At 39.1% G+C, this 15,781-nt stretch overlaps 1 protein-coding gene across 1 annotated transcript in view; it reads right to left on the minus strand.

Moving 5' to 3' along the window:
• The window catches only part of HERC1 (HECT and RLD domain containing E3 ubiquitin protein ligase family member 1), a 107,429-nt gene extending 92,116 nt beyond the window's left edge, over positions 1-15,313 (minus strand). Inside the window, exon 1 of the mRNA XM_067305844.1 lies at positions 15,220-15,313. The gene's annotated coding sequence lies outside the window, so the exon portion shown is untranslated. The remainder of the gene's footprint in view (positions 1-15,219) is intronic.
• Between the last annotated feature and the right edge of the window lie 468 nt (positions 15,314-15,781).

Here is a 15,781-nt window from a genome sequence, read left to right on the forward strand (position 1 = left end):
AGTGGATTCTACTTCCATAATACATGGAAAAACACCTCTGAAACAGTCCTGTCTTGCATATTAAAGACATGTTCACCAACCATTAAAGAATTCCTCAGTTATCATTTTACAATGTTTAATTGCTGGCAAACTAAAAGCACTGATGAAGTGACAGAAAACATCCAATTCTGAAAACAAAAGCTGAGCTTGAAAAAGTCTTCCATACAAGAATGCAGAGTGATAGAAAAACCTTGGAGTCACTAGTTACTAAGTCCTAAGGCTGAGAAAATTCACAAATAAATAAGAACACCCCCTTAAAACACTCACACAGTTTGAGTTATTAATTTCAATGCTGGCAGCATTTAGAACTCCAGTTTCTTCAAGAGGATTTTAGATGTTAACTATAACTTGTGTCCAGCTAACTGATAGCTTAATACACAAGGAGGCTTTTTCAAAGCAAAAGAGTGTTTTTAAACCGCTCTTCTTAAAAGAAGTGTTTTTAAAGGGACCTCCAAATACTCCACCTCCTATTGTGCAAAGCAGATTTATTTAACCCCTATTTTGAAATCATTAACCATGGGTTATATAGCTGCTGAATAGCAAGTTTCTGTTCTTTGACCTTTCAAGTTCTAATGCATTAAAATTTCACAAAAAAGTGATACAAATATTATATTCTGAGTTGAGGAGAGGTTTATGTTCTTTGGTAGTCTGAGCCTCATTTGATCTAATTTATTCTTAGATCCCAGGGAGGGGGATGACTCTGCCATCTAGCGAGAGGCTGTGCTCATTACAGCTCTAACGCTTGCAGCTCAGTGGGTTTCAGGTAGGACAGCTTTGCTCCCTGACTTGGCACTCTACACAGAAAAGACAGGAGAACTAGACTACAGCTCTCATGCCAATGTACCTGTCAAAGCAGCAGCACATCCTGTGCTGTTTAGCAGCTGCTTTTATTTGAGCCCATTTTTCTCTAAAATGTCTACAGATTAGCACCTTCATCAAAAACCTTACTTTCAGCCTCGGCAAGCCCTGCCCAAGTAACTTCAGTTGCACTGTAGAAAACAAAGTCCTTACACACATATCGCCCCAGTGTTAACTACCATTCAGAGGCAGTGAGCGTTCTTCACATTTCAGACTAGCCACACACCTTCTGTTTACTCCTGATGCAAAACACAGCAATAGCTCAGCCTCCGAGTTACACAGATAGGTATTATTACACCCAGGATGCTGCTCATGAAGAACAGGCACCATTTTCTCATTCGGCAGGAAGAAAGGACTTTGCTAGCTACTATCCAATCTGAATCGTAAGCGTAAGGCCAGCTAATGCGGACTTCCAAACTCTAATCTTAAATCACAAAATTAGCACCTTCTCAAGAGGCAGCAAGGACTATCACAGGTTAGAGGTAGGGTTTGCTTCCTCTGGCTCATTGCCTGAGGTGCACCAATGCCAGGTTTCTCATTGCCTCATACCACGGGCAAATGCATCTCATTTCTTTTTAAGTGCAAGCAGAAAGAACACCCATTTGACTTTGAAAGACCACACGAATACACTCACTGATGTTTTATTACATCTGATCGCTACAAGGTCAGCTGACAGTCTAGGCCAGCCTGCAGTCCCCCAAGCTTTCCAAACAAGCTTATCACATGGCCAAGAACCAGCCTAAGCACAAAGGGAGCAGGCAGAAACACGGGACAAGAAGTGGAGAAAGCAAGTAATTTCTTGTCATCAGCAGCAGCACAAACCTAGAACTTTATAGTGAAGAGCTTTATAGGAGTATTTCAATGTTGGAGCACTTAAAACACTTTGAATTCAAAGTTGCCAGAACTTTCTGTGCATTTCTATTCAAAAAAAAAAAAAAAGGCAACTGAAAGATCTTTCTGAAATTGCAACAATCAACCCTCCTTAAAAACATCTCTATCTCACTTTGACATGCATTTACATTTTCATATTTTGGGGTTCAAATATGAGAAAATATTCCTTTCAACAACTGAAAAAAAGAAAGACTTATCCTGCTACCAAATCATTAACCAACATTTTATGTGTAGTAAAACTTCTAAACTTTGCAGTGAACATCTCTCATTGGTTCAAAAAAGCTGGGATGTAACCAAGATGATTCCTTGAACACTACCTATTGCATAGTTGCAGATACATAGTTTTTTAATCAAATGAGAGAAATTTTTGATATTTTCCCTTATATAAGAATTTATCACACCTGGTGCTGGACAGATAAAATTAATTCACACTGATAAAACATGAACCATAGAAGCCAAGGTCTCTCCTTCCATTCCTTGTCCTCTGTTCCTGCTCAGAAAAAAAAAGAAAGAAAGAAAAAAGCAAATAGTGAGAATTTGCAATGCAACTCACTTCTCTTATCTTTTGGAACCACAGTTCCTGTTGTGCAAATAGCCATTTTGGGGGACTAAATGCCCATATATATATTTTATTTTTGCTGATCAGTAAGTCAACTAAAATGGACTTACAACTCCTAGCTGAACAAGGATTACGAGACAGTCTTACCAAATTTAACACCTATTTCAGAAGCTTGTTCTACAGAACAGCACAAAATGAAAATATCAAACCAAAAACCAAGCTATGTGTATCCTGGAAGCTGAATTTCTTTCAAAATAGCAGTGGAAGTAACTTGAGCTGCAGTGGAATAAATCTGAAGGTAACTAAGCCTGCCTTCAAAGCTTGTTCTCTTAACTCAGAAAATGTTATTTGTTTTACAGTCAGAAACCAATCTGGAAAACCTCTATGTAAAACAGTTGACTCAGTGAGCAAAAGCCACACTCAGAAAAATTATTTCAGGAATACAGCCAAGATACATAAACAAATGGAAACATTCATGACATGCAGCAGATGAACCTTCATTTCAGCAGGAGTACACAAGAAGCAGGAAAGAAAGCAAACCAGTAAGTAGGTTCTGATATAAACATGAGACCACCTTCAGCAAAACCTGTGGCAAGGTCAAAGATTAACTGTATTACTTAAGAACATTATTTGGACAAAAGAATTTGCGTATTTCTTATCTGATGTAGTGGCTGCCAAGAAAGTGATTTTCATTAACGAGTGCTAGGAGGAGAATTCAGCAACCTACCAGTACTATTGTCAGTTCCAAAAATAAAGAAGCGCTGCCAAATGGAAGATGAAGGAAAGGGAATTTGTCCACCATGCTCTTAGAAAATACTGCTAAGGTGGAGGAAAAACAGTACTTAATAGATTTGTTAACCACAGACAGAACTGTTAGCTATTCTACAATGAAGAAAAGACCCAGATTAATCAAACACTATACTAGAATATTTGCAAGCTGTAGAACAAAGGACTCTGTTATTAGCCCTTGACTTCAACGGAACACTTTCTGCTCCTTTTTCTTTTAAATCAGATGAAATGGAATGAGAAAAAAAGAACCTTAAAATGAAAACCTATTAAAAAAAAAAAGAGAGAGAGAAGCATAATCAAGGTTGGTCTTTTTCCTGAGCTAAGAGGCAAGTAGAATATTTAAACACCAAAAGAAAATGCTCTTAACAGAGCTCCATTTTAATGTTCTAAGAAAATGATATAACATGGAACTTACCTACAGCATAGGCAAAGGCTCTTTCGCTTGTTACCATTTACACTGCACCCACAGACCAACCTACAACTTCCAAAGCTACATCTCACTGCGTCCATCATGAATGGTCAAACCCCTATGTTTCAGGCTCTGTGTTTACCAGCACAAAAGGACAAAACAGCTACCTCTTATGTTCTGTTCATGGTTTTGCCCGTTATATGAGCAAAATAACAACTGACACCAAATATACAAATTACCTCACGCTATTATCACTGAAATTGTAACTTCATTATGAAGTTTTCACAATTTGCAATAATTAATAAGTGTAAATAAGGAAGATAATAGGCTGTGTTTCAAATTAAATCAACTTGCGAGCAATTTTGAATATTGGGAAATTATAATAATTAAATGGTTAGCATGCATTTTCCTATGATCAAGAACTCAGAGTCAATAAAAGTTTACAATTAATGTAATTTTCCCTTTTCCCATGTATTTCTGTTTATCTGTTTACTTAAACGATGACTTTAAGAGTTTTGGTTTTAGACAGTCATTGCTACATCTAGGACAAAACAAACACAAAACCAGTGCCTCCAAGTGCCTGCATGTGTTTGTCAGCAAAACAAAGTAAATGTTAATAATAAATACATTTAAGATTTTCATATTTGACTTAAAATAACACAGTTGCCATATTTCAGAGAAAGAATGCAGTCTTTAACAGCCTAGCGAATATTTTTAAAGAATTTAATATTCACAATGTCATTTAAGGTTTTTCTTTTTCTGCTTCTTTTCTTCTTCTTTTCTTTCATTCAAGATTAAGTCTATAACACTAATGATATAGATCAAACAGTAAATGCTTTCCCTGCGTAAAACTGCAAATTTTCTAAGGAAATAAAAAATATCCTATATCTTAAATAAGAATAAAAAAGACACTGGAGAAGCATATAACTAAACTTACAAGTTATTTTCATGAAACGGAAGCAAATTATGAAGTGATAAGCTATAAATACTGTTCTTTCTTCACTTTGTCACTACAGCGATTCAAATTCACTGAAACAGAAAGAGGAACTTCATCTTGCAATTCTTTGCAGCTTGTTTATTTTACATATATAATACCAAGCCACTGACTGCATGTATCTATGAGCAAAACCACTGATGGAAAACTGACCAGCAGATGTAAAAGAATAGGTATTCCATTATTTTAGTATAATCCATACATAGGCATCTAAAGCTTAACTAACTTTCCTATAAAAATGATTCAATTTTAAAAGTGGAGTAGTTCTTTCAAAATGTCACTGATAATGTCAAAACGAAATTATGGGAAAAAGTATATAAAACGTATTTTTTGTATATATCTACATAATTGGTGCCACCTAGAAGTTAAAATGAGACTGGAAAGTAGCAGTAAAATTTTCCAGCCATGTACCACCAGTTCATAAATTATCTGTGGAAAACATTGATTCTTCTGAGATGGAAATGCTGTAAACAATGAAGAGTCCTCATAAGTCTATTTGGCTGGCTTAGATGTGAAGACTGTCAAATCTCTAAGAAAGATTTTTTTTTTTCTCCAGGTTTTTACTACAGCTTTTGGAAAACGAGAAGTTTTTAGATCTTTTCACTTTGAGGTAAGTGGGACTGCTTTGATTAACTTCAGGTGCAAGTATTCGAACTACTAACTAGAGAAAAAAAAATTACAAAATAGGTTAATAAGAGAAGTTCAACACAGTCAAAAAGACCTTAGAATGTGGAAGAAGCTGTAAATATTTCTATATTCCAAAAGGAAAAAAAAGGGGGGGGGGACTTTAACTTGGGGTTGAAGGTCAAAGCTTATCAGATTCTTATTCTGAGCTTCATAGGGAAGGTTGCCCCTGGACAGAATGTATACACAACTTCCTGGAAGGAACTTCAGTATTCTTCCCTTTCTGTGTCAGCGTGGAAATGATGGGAGATATTTGTATTTGTCACCTAAGAACTGTTTCTGCACAGCAGAGTAATTTATTCTAATTTAATACACAGGAAGCTCCCTTCTAGGGTTTAAATAAAAAAACTATAACTACTGAGAAGATGGTGTATACAGATCTAAGAGAAAGACTGATGGGATAAATTAGAGAAAAGAAAGGTAGAGATAGGACAGAAGCTACAGAAACTGATTACAGCACACAATGTAGTTTCTTTTTGAGGGAGGAGAAACGGGAAGAGAAGGAACAGCTCTGGGAAACTCCAAGAAGAGATACTCTAATTTTCCTTAAGAACAGATTTGGGAGTTGAGACAAGGAAAAAAAGGTAATAAACACATTTTTTTTCCAAAAAGGTTATACAAAGATCATTAATAAGTAGAATGCGGGAATATTATCTTATCAGTTTATAGAGCAGAGTGTGTAACAGCACAATTTCCCCACAAAACCCAGTTTGTTTGTTTGTTTTCACACATTCAGCTTATCAACAGGTAGAAACAACCTGAAAGTGTGGAGGAGTTGACCTTTTGGGGGGAGGGGGAAGGTGTTAGGGGTTTTTTGTTTTCATACATTATAAATGTATACAAAACACAAGAGCATCTTACTGCAAGACTTGGAAAATATTGTTGTATTATTCTGCTCACTGGCATGCCATCCATGGAAATAGAGGAGCAAATCATGTGTTGTAGGAAGCAATACTATGACTCAACAGTTAGTTAGTACAATGTTTCTACAGAGAAAAAAACAGGTATTATCACTTGTAATTACAAAAGGGCTTGAGCAACTCTTGAAACAGTAGGAGAATTAAATTTAACATTCTAGCCAAATTTTACTTTAGCTAATTGTATTTCTCCCTACAATGTCAGCTTAATAAAATGTAGTATTATTCCTGTATAAATAATATATTAGGTATAAAGCAATTAAAAATAGTTTCAACAGTCTACCCCAAAAGCTATAAGTTTTATGGAAAAAGCTAGATAATTACTTTAGCACTTATAAATGGCTAAGTTATAACATCCTGTGGCAAAACAGGATTTGTTCCTGGAAAAGACAAAATATATATTAGCAAAGGTAATGAAAAAGCATTCAGTAATGATCTGGAAGCTTCTAAAATCTGGAAACATGAAGACATGCCGTCTGACCAACCACAATCTGAGAATCAATATACAAAAGATGAGCTACAGTATCTTCATTCAGTATGAAGAAAATACATTTTCCTAAATTAGAAAGTCTAGCACGCACACTAAAGATATTAACAAAGTCAGAATTTAATGAAGCCACATATTACCACATTTTTCTCTAACCTAGTCTGACTCGAGCAGGAATCAAGCAAGCACAAAAACAATTATTCTGATAGAAGCTAAGTGGTCCTCCTGCTCTTAGAACTGCTAAGAAAGCAGCTGAAAGCTTTTAATTTCTGCAAAAGTCTTGAAAAACTGTCTGCATCCAGAAGACTGCAAACCTTAGTTCTGCTAAAAAACTGAAAATCTTCACAGAGGAAGAATAAACCTCATAAGCTCGCTCTCTCCTCTCTATAACCAGTATCTTTGTAAGATGCTGACTACATTTAACTTTATTTTACAGGCACCTAATTACAAAAGTTCGTAATGCAGTAAGCCGGAAGTCTGTACAGCCAAATCAAAGGCAAGAAATGTCAAAACTAAAGCACAACTGTACATGCAAAGTAGCAGCTGTGAAACCCACATGCTTGAATTCTATTTACTTTCTCACTGTAATGATACACAACTTTCCCCAATGTATAGGTTCAGATATTTTCTGAAGAGAGCACAAGAAAAAAAAAAAATAAAAACCCTTTATCAAAGAAGGAAAACAAATAAGCAGACTTGTGTATTTCTAAAGGACCGCGTTCTTCAGTGTGAATTCACTGACATGATCTTTCTCAAGGTCACATCAGTTCCATTTAGTATTTTCTACATGAGCGGTCCTAGAGTAAACTGTGCTAGAAGTACTTTAAGCATGAGGCCAAATGGACGGGTTCTGAAATAAGATCAGAAAATGTAATATTTAAAATAGATGGCAGCCAGGGCGCACTCCAGCTCTAAACATTGCTAAGTGTGGTTTAATTTGTGTTCGCAACAGTGTGGAATAATTCCTGTGGATGCGCCAGAAAACCAAGCCTTTTTTGGCTTACACAAAACCCAGGAAAGATTCAGAACATCGGTATTTCTACTAGCTCATTAAACAAGACAATTCAATTCATTCTGTGAAAGGGAGACTGACCATCCAATAGTAACAGGTGCATGCATTGTTAAGAACTTTTTTCTGAAATGTTATTTTAGATAAATTCTTAACAAGAAAGTAGATGGAGTTCTATATACAGATGTGACAACACATCTGGAACAGCTAGTTATTTGTACTATGACTAAAAGAGTGATGCAATATGTTTGAATTTTGTTGGAAGTAAAACATTTTTCTACCTTTTATATCACAAGAACATACTGTAATGCATACTACAGTTCCCTTATAAAAGTGGAATCTCTTCAAACTTGAAATGTATTAACAATTTTATAGCACAAGCACTTGTAACTTATAAAATACTTTATCTTAATTCAAATAAATGTAATATTCTTACCAAAGTCTTTATGCCTTATATGAAGTTTATTAAATTATCATCTCAATATTCTGTGCAATTCCTAATATGACTATGATACATAAAAGAACTCTCATCATCCATAATACATTCTTCTGCCTTCTTCCTAGTTCATCTATATATCTGTATAATCATGTATATCTATATGATCATGCATCATCAGTATATGTTCATCTGTATGATTCCAGAACTGAACACGGAATTCAGGATACAGATGTACCTTGAACTTGTGCAACAGAAAGACTGTTTAGCGTTTTGCTGAGTTCGACTCCTAATAGTTCCTAGCATTCTACATAATGATGTATTACCTAAACTTTTTTCCATTCCACTTGTTTATGCTTAGGGAAGCACATAAAGCCCCCGTAAGAATCATGCTTCATATGCTACCAACCATCACAACGTAGCAATTTTGCAGCCCTTATTACAAAGTTTTACAATCTGAAAGGAAAACTAAAAGAAAAGCAAACAGTTTGATTTGCTTTCCTTTCTTTATAAAGAGTCGTATACATATGCTCCAGGGTTCTGAACAACATTTCCTTTTTCTTGAAAGGTTAATTTAGAAACCAGAAATATGTAAAATTAATTAAAACTCTGCCTTCAGGTATTAACTAAATTCACAATTTGTAAGCAAGAATCTTTCCCAGACACAGGTCAATGGTTTTGCATCATTTGTTATCTCCCTACATACAAAAAGTTCCACAAACTTAACTAAGTTAGCATAGTCCCTGTAAACTCTCATAAGCACTAACCTTTCCTTGAAGTTTCTAGCTTCTAGAGTTCTGAAAATAAGCATCGGGGCATAAAAAGCCCACAAATGCAATGCCATTTTTGAAATTCTAAAACAATACAGCTACCAGATGGATTTCCCAAGCCGTTATTCAGAGGACAGCAATAACACTAACACAGAACAAGCCAGTTTCACTCTGGCTGCTTTTGGAGAGAACTATGGAAACTTCTGGAGACTTTTGCTTACCTGGAGACAACTATGACTGTTACAGAGATATTGTCAGAGATTAGAAGTTATTTCATAGACCTGCTTAACTTGGGTGGACCATTACTTCTAAATTCTGCTAAATCAGTGGAACCAGCCACAGTGCAGGTTAATGGCAGCACACAGGTCCAGGATGGAGACCGCAACTTTCCTGAGTTGGATAATGTAGCCTGCAGGCATAGAGACTTCATGAGCAACCTGCAGATTTCTCGGCATCCATCACAAGGACAGAGTTTATCTAGGTCTTATCATAGGCCAACAATGTACAACCTCCAGACAATGCATAAATGCCTAAAAATGATAAATTAGAAAATACTGGCACTGCAGAGAAATTGCTAGAAACATATAAAGAAGTGAAACTAAAGAGACCAAAAAAGACATTAGAAATAGAGAAAAGGGAGGAAGTGCTTGATAATTTGAGAAAGACAGTAAAACAATACACAGAGAAATAAGCCATGGTATCCTACAAATCTAGAACAGCAAGAAGAGACAAAAAGGAACTAAACCAGAAAGACAGAGTAAATAAGAACACCAGCTATACTCAATTTTTTTTCCATTCATTAAAAAAAAAAAAGAAAAGACAATGTTACAATGAAATTACACATTAATATTAATTGTTTTATGTTTAAATTGCAGTGGATGTCTCCACTGGTCATAATGTCCAGTATCTTTCCTCTTTCTTGTATTAGCTTTCTGCTCAGCAGATGGAAAGCAAATTACTGATATCCTGCTTGAGACTATTTCTGCAACCAACCATCACTTTATCTTTCCAAACATCAAATTCTATCTAGTTTAACAATATCTGTCATCTAAACCATGTTGAGGTGCTACTGACGTTCTTCCAACTTTATTCTTCATTAAACTAAATAAGTTTCTGTTGTTTTAAGATTATTTATTCATTCAGTATCAGGCCCACTACTGAATCCAATATGGCCCTATACTTTCAGCTGGTCATAACTGGTCACTGCAAAAATTTTTGGGGAAACTGATAAAATGAAGACAAGGTTATTTTAAAGTGGATGAGAAATAAATTCTGCTTTTTAGTCCCAATGGTTATAAAGAAAATTATACAAAAACGTAACTGAGATGGTCCTTTAATGCAAGCCATATTAAATCCTTGGGTACAAAACTTACCCAAGCAGCAGAAGAGAAATAAAGTTTTATTATTACTGTTCAGAATTCCTTATGCAGCAGAGAAACTTACAGAAATCCTATCACTTTAATCCATTACTTCTTCAGATGCATAATAGTAAATCAACTGTATCAAAAGAAAAGCTGAGAAAGTAGAGAGATTCCAGGTAATCATCAGAAGCAGACAGTAGAAAGGGGAGCTGACAGCAGACATCCCTATTCATGTATAGGATATATTCCAACAATTTGAGGAGAAAAAGGTCCTTGATCTTTCAGGAGGAAGAAGCACTGAGATGTACTACTGCTGTTCCTCCCCAAGGGTAGGATCACATCATGGTTGTTCTAAGCAAAAGAGAGTTTTTGCTTGAATCAGGCTGCTACATCTCTCCTGAGAAACGTGAGGTTACTTATTTTCCAGCAACTGCTTAAAACTTTTTAATAAAAAAGAAATTTTTGGCAAAGTTTTCTTCTCATAACCACAAGAAAAAAAGCAGGTAAAATGTTTTGTTTTACCTGAAAATTGAAAGACTTTTTGCACAAACAATTCTACCACAGCATAACTGCTACTTAGCAAGTAGGAATTTCCAAGGCAATTCCTTTCACTGAAGACTAGGTCTAAATCTGTTTTCCCTACCCCTGAAAAACAATAAAAAACCCTCAAAGTTATAAGTGAACACTTATTTCAACCACAGGAAGTAAGAATTTCTTACTTAATTTAGAATTGCAAACACTTGTACCTCTTTCATTGAAAGACTTTATAAGCATGTAGTCTCAATCTCTCTAACCACTGTAACACACTAGAAAGGCTAATTATATATATTTTGTTAGTAATCATCATTTTAAAGTGAGGAAGTCAGCAATGGGCAGATTTCAAAATCTGTATCCATACAGATATTCAAAATTCAACCAGATAAAGCCCTGAGCAATCTCAGCTAACTTTGAAGTTAACCCTGATTTAAGGAGAGGGATGGACTATATGACCTCCAGAGGTCACTTACAACCTAAATTATTTGATGTTTGTCTTAGCAAGTGTTTGAATCACTTATGTTTTCATTCTGGAATATGGTGAATAAGGTCTAGATTATTGTGCTTTATGATACAATGGAGCCTATTTTTGCTTTAATATAGAAACATAGAACAGCTGGGGTTGGAATGGACCTTTGGAGATCATCTTGTCCAACCCCCTTGTTCAAGCAGGGTCAGCTACAGCAGGTTGCCCAGGATCCCGTACAGGCAGGGTTTTGAATATCTCCAAGGATGGAGACTCCACAGCCTCTCTGGACAACCTGTTCCAGTGTTGGACCATCCTTACAGTAGAGAAGTCTTTTTCTTATGTTTAATCTGAATTTCTTGTTTCTCAATTCGCGCCCGTTGCTTCGTCCTGCCACTGAGCACCACTGAGAAGAATCTGGCTCCATCTTCTTTACACACATTGATAAGATCCCCTCGAGCCTTCTCTTCTCCAGGTTAAGCAGTCCCAGCTCTCTCAGCCTCTCTTCCATGAGGGATGCTCCAGGCCCTTAATCATCTTTGTGGCCCTTCACTAGACTCGCTCCAGCAGGTCCATGTCTCTCTTGTACTGGGGAGCCCAGCACAGGACACAGCACTCCAGGTGTGGCCTCACCAGGGCTGAGTAGAGGGTCACCTCCCTTGACCTGCCGGCAACAGTCTCCCTAATGCAGCCCAGGATATCACTGGACTTCTTTGCCACTAGGGCACATTGCTGGCCCGTGTTCAGCTTGTTGCCCACCAGGACACCCAGATCTTTCTCCACAAAGCAGAGAATACACAGATTTCTTATTTCAAACAGAGTGAAGAACATACTCAAGATCTAGATTGGAACTTACATGCAACATGAGCAAAGTTTGCACTCTGCAACATTTGCATTTCTTGACTCAAAGTTCTCCTAGCATAACTAACTTCAAAAAAAATATTTTATTATATAAATTCATACAGTTGTAAGGAGATGTTTAAGGATGAAAGTTCAGTATTATACAGTGCTAACCACAGAAAAAACTTTTATTGCTAGTAGTGAAGACTCAAACTGTAGGCTCTCCTTTAAACAGTAAAATATTTCCATCTTCCAGCAGAGAACATGATTACTTGAGCCACCTGAACACACTCCCAACTAGCTTGATGACTTCAGGTCAATCACAACAGGCAGTCAAGGCCAGAGAATATACTTGGCCAGTTCCCAGGCCACAATTACACTTGCTCTTGACTGGTAAATTCCGCAGCCACTGGGTTCCAGGCTGTTTTTTCACCTTCAGAAATTACATGGGTTACTATGAAGTTACTATGCCACACAGAAAGCAGCTCCAGCACACTATCAGTTACTTCAGCAGCCCTAGGAAAGGAAAGCTTCATTTTCTGAGGGCTACTTTAGAAGATGTCTTGAAAGAGAAAACACCTACTGGATTTGAATGTTCCATATGATGTCACCACTACATGGAGATAGAAGAAAAGAAAACCTGACAGCAACTACAGGGTTCGAGTACTTCTGAGGACCAATCATCAGAATGAAACATAAGCACACGATACTCACTATTCACTGAGATGACTGACAACAGGAAGTCAACTCAGCAGTAAACAAATGCACGCTATTTTTAACCAAAATGTACTAGTGCAAGATCAAAAACTTTAAGTTATATAAACAGCTGAAGACTGAGTACCTGTACAGTATCTAAATGAAGTCTCTTGTATTGAAAGGATAATGAACTGGTAACAATCTAGGACCAGAATTAAAATGTCTGCTCCACCAAATCTTCCTGAAATATATATAATCTTTCAGTCTCCATTCCTTATTTGTAAAATGAGGATAAAAGTGCTTCTCTACCCTATGATAATTACAAGAAAAATTGAATAATTAAAAGAGAGATAGGAAATACTGAAAACGATCCTGAAACAAAAGTATTTAAATATATATATTTTTAAATTGTACTACCAAAACATCCTGACTAATTTCACACATAGTTTTTCCTTTCTGTAAAAATGATCCAGTCATCACTGATACTTTCAAACTTGTGGGACGTCCCTCCACTATTTTCTTCAAAAAAGGAAGATTATGGCTACCTGAAATTCATAAATTAAAGATTTAAAAAAGCAATTTTAAACAACTGAGATTTTTAGTCAGGCTACTTAAAAGCCTTTCCTACTTAACTAATATCCATTTAATTTAGTTCTAGAACAACTGGAAGGAAAGATTTAACTAGAAAAAACTATTCTTCAGTTCAAGGTATAAATACATCAAGGTATAATACATCATATTATTGTATCATGCCAAGCAATCCTCCAGCAAAAATAAAATATTTCATATACCTATTATCTTAAATAACAATCAGACAGACCTTTCAATAGCTCTTTTACATAACCTGAAGAAAAAGATTTCAACTCTCCCTCCCTTTTCAACTTATCTACTTACAATCATAAAAATGGAGTTACCATTAAGGCAATGAACAAAACATACATGGTACATTCAATCAGGAACATAAGAGCAGAGAGGAAAAGTCTCAAACCTATACAGGTTTGTTTATATTTGGAGATAAGGAGCCCTAAGATGTTTCAGGTTAAGAGAAAAGCAACGACAGTATGCAAAGCGACCTAACAAATCCCTTGCAAGTGCAAGGATACAGGAGACTGGCCATGCCCTTGGTCTGTCCTGTGGCACATTAACATCGTACAGCTTTTAATCTTTCATACAAAATTAACAGACTCATCTTAAGATACTAGGCAGCTGAGCAGGTACACTATCTACCTTCCCAGACTAAAGGTTTATTATGTGTTTCCTATAACTATGTGAGGCTCCATCCTGAGATCAAGTCCTCTATAGTCCCACATGCCTATGTAATGCAGAAGATGTAGTTTATTTATACGGGGCCTCTGAAGAGTAGCATTACATTCAAGATATGTAATTTATGGCTTAGAGTTTTATTATAAAGCAACAGCATAGAACACCTAGACTAAAAAACTGACCAAGCTCATGTCACAATATGTGTATGAGCGTGTGTGTGTGTGTTCATACATATATACACACATATATGTTTAGATAACATATACGTGTATATATACAGCACGTGGTCCCAACTAGAGCAAATCAAAGTCCATGAAGCAACAATCAGCGTAGATTCAAGACATGAAGAATGGGTCTAAAACAACAAAAAATGAAGATGCTTTATCACAAATCCACATATACCTCTTCTCCTAAGCAGAGTGCAAAAGGGAGAGGGCATAACAATGGGGGCCTGCCCCCAACAAATCTGAAAAGCAGCTTGTATAGAAAAAAATAACTACTAAAAAAAAATAATTCTATGCAGATTTAAAAATAGAATTGCTGGACCACTACTTCCGAATATGAAATAAATCATCTGTAAGTGAAAGTACAGGCATATTTTTTCAGCGCCAATAAGCCATAGGGAGACTATGCAATTCAAACGACGGTCAGGAGATCCACGGAACACCTAAGGTCATGCACTCAGTTGATAAAAGCCCACATGACGAATTTCAGCCAGGATTTTGTGACACGAGCCAGAGCCACCTAGGACAGGCAGGGCCAGAGATGCACATACCGCTCAGCAGCATTTACGGGGCTCAAGGGGAACGGCGCAGGCTCCGAGGGTCTCCCCCGGGTCCAACACAGGATTTTTTACACTTCACGCTGCCTCAAGGGCCCCGCCGAGACACCCCCCGCCCCGCTCTCACAAAGGAAGGGGAGCCGCCGGGGCCCGTCGCTCCCCGCAGCCGCGGGGCACTGACACCCGAGCGGCCCCACCTGCCGCCTCCCCCCGCCCGGCCGCCCACGGCGGGGGGCGCGGCCGCCCCGTAGCGCAGCGCAGCGCGGCGCGGCGCGAGGGCGGGGGCGCGGCGGGCGCGCGGCCGCGGCGGCGGTTTGTTTGGGTGCGGAGCGGCGCTGAGGAGAGCCCGAACCCCCTCCCCCCCCCCGCCGGCCGCGCCGCGCTCGGGCCTCCCGCCCCTGCCCGCCCGCGGCTCGGCCCGCACCCGGGCGCTTACCGGGCAGCGGCGGGAGGCGGCGGACGCTAGTCCGGGTGGATCTGCGGCGGGGCCGGGGCGAGCGGCGAGCGCCCGCCGGGAGCCGCGTCCTTTCTGCGGCGGCGGCGGCGGCAACGGCGGCTTGTCAAAGAGAAAACATGACGCGGGCGGGGAGGAGGGAGGGCGCGAGGCGGCGAGATCTCGCGGGGCTTCCGCGCAAGTCTCGCGAGGCGCCGGCCGCTCCCCGCCCCGCCCCCAGCGGGCCGGGACGGGACGGCGCCGCGGGGCTCGAGCTCTGGAGCTCCCGAGCTCCCGTCCCCGAGGGCGGCGGCGCGGCGGCGGCGGGCGGCCGCGGGCCTTGGCGGCGGTGGCGGCCGGCGGGCGGCACGAAGGCGGCCCTGGGGCAGGCCCCGCCGAGCCTGCAGGGGCTCCGGGCTGGGAGGCCGCGGCCGGAGCGGCGGAGAAAGCGGCCCCGCCGGCGGGAGCGGCCAGCGCGCCGCAGCCGGGGAAGCGGGAGCCGCGGCTCGGGCGTTCGCTACTGGCACCCGCGGAGAAAAACATCACGAGGCGGTTTGTGTGTGTT

The sequence above is a fragment of the Apteryx mantelli genome, chromosome 15, assembly GCF_036417845.1.
Source record: "Apteryx mantelli isolate bAptMan1 chromosome 15, bAptMan1.hap1, whole genome shotgun sequence".
NCBI classification, from domain to species: Eukaryota; Metazoa; Chordata; class Aves; order Apterygiformes; family Apterygidae; genus Apteryx; species Apteryx mantelli.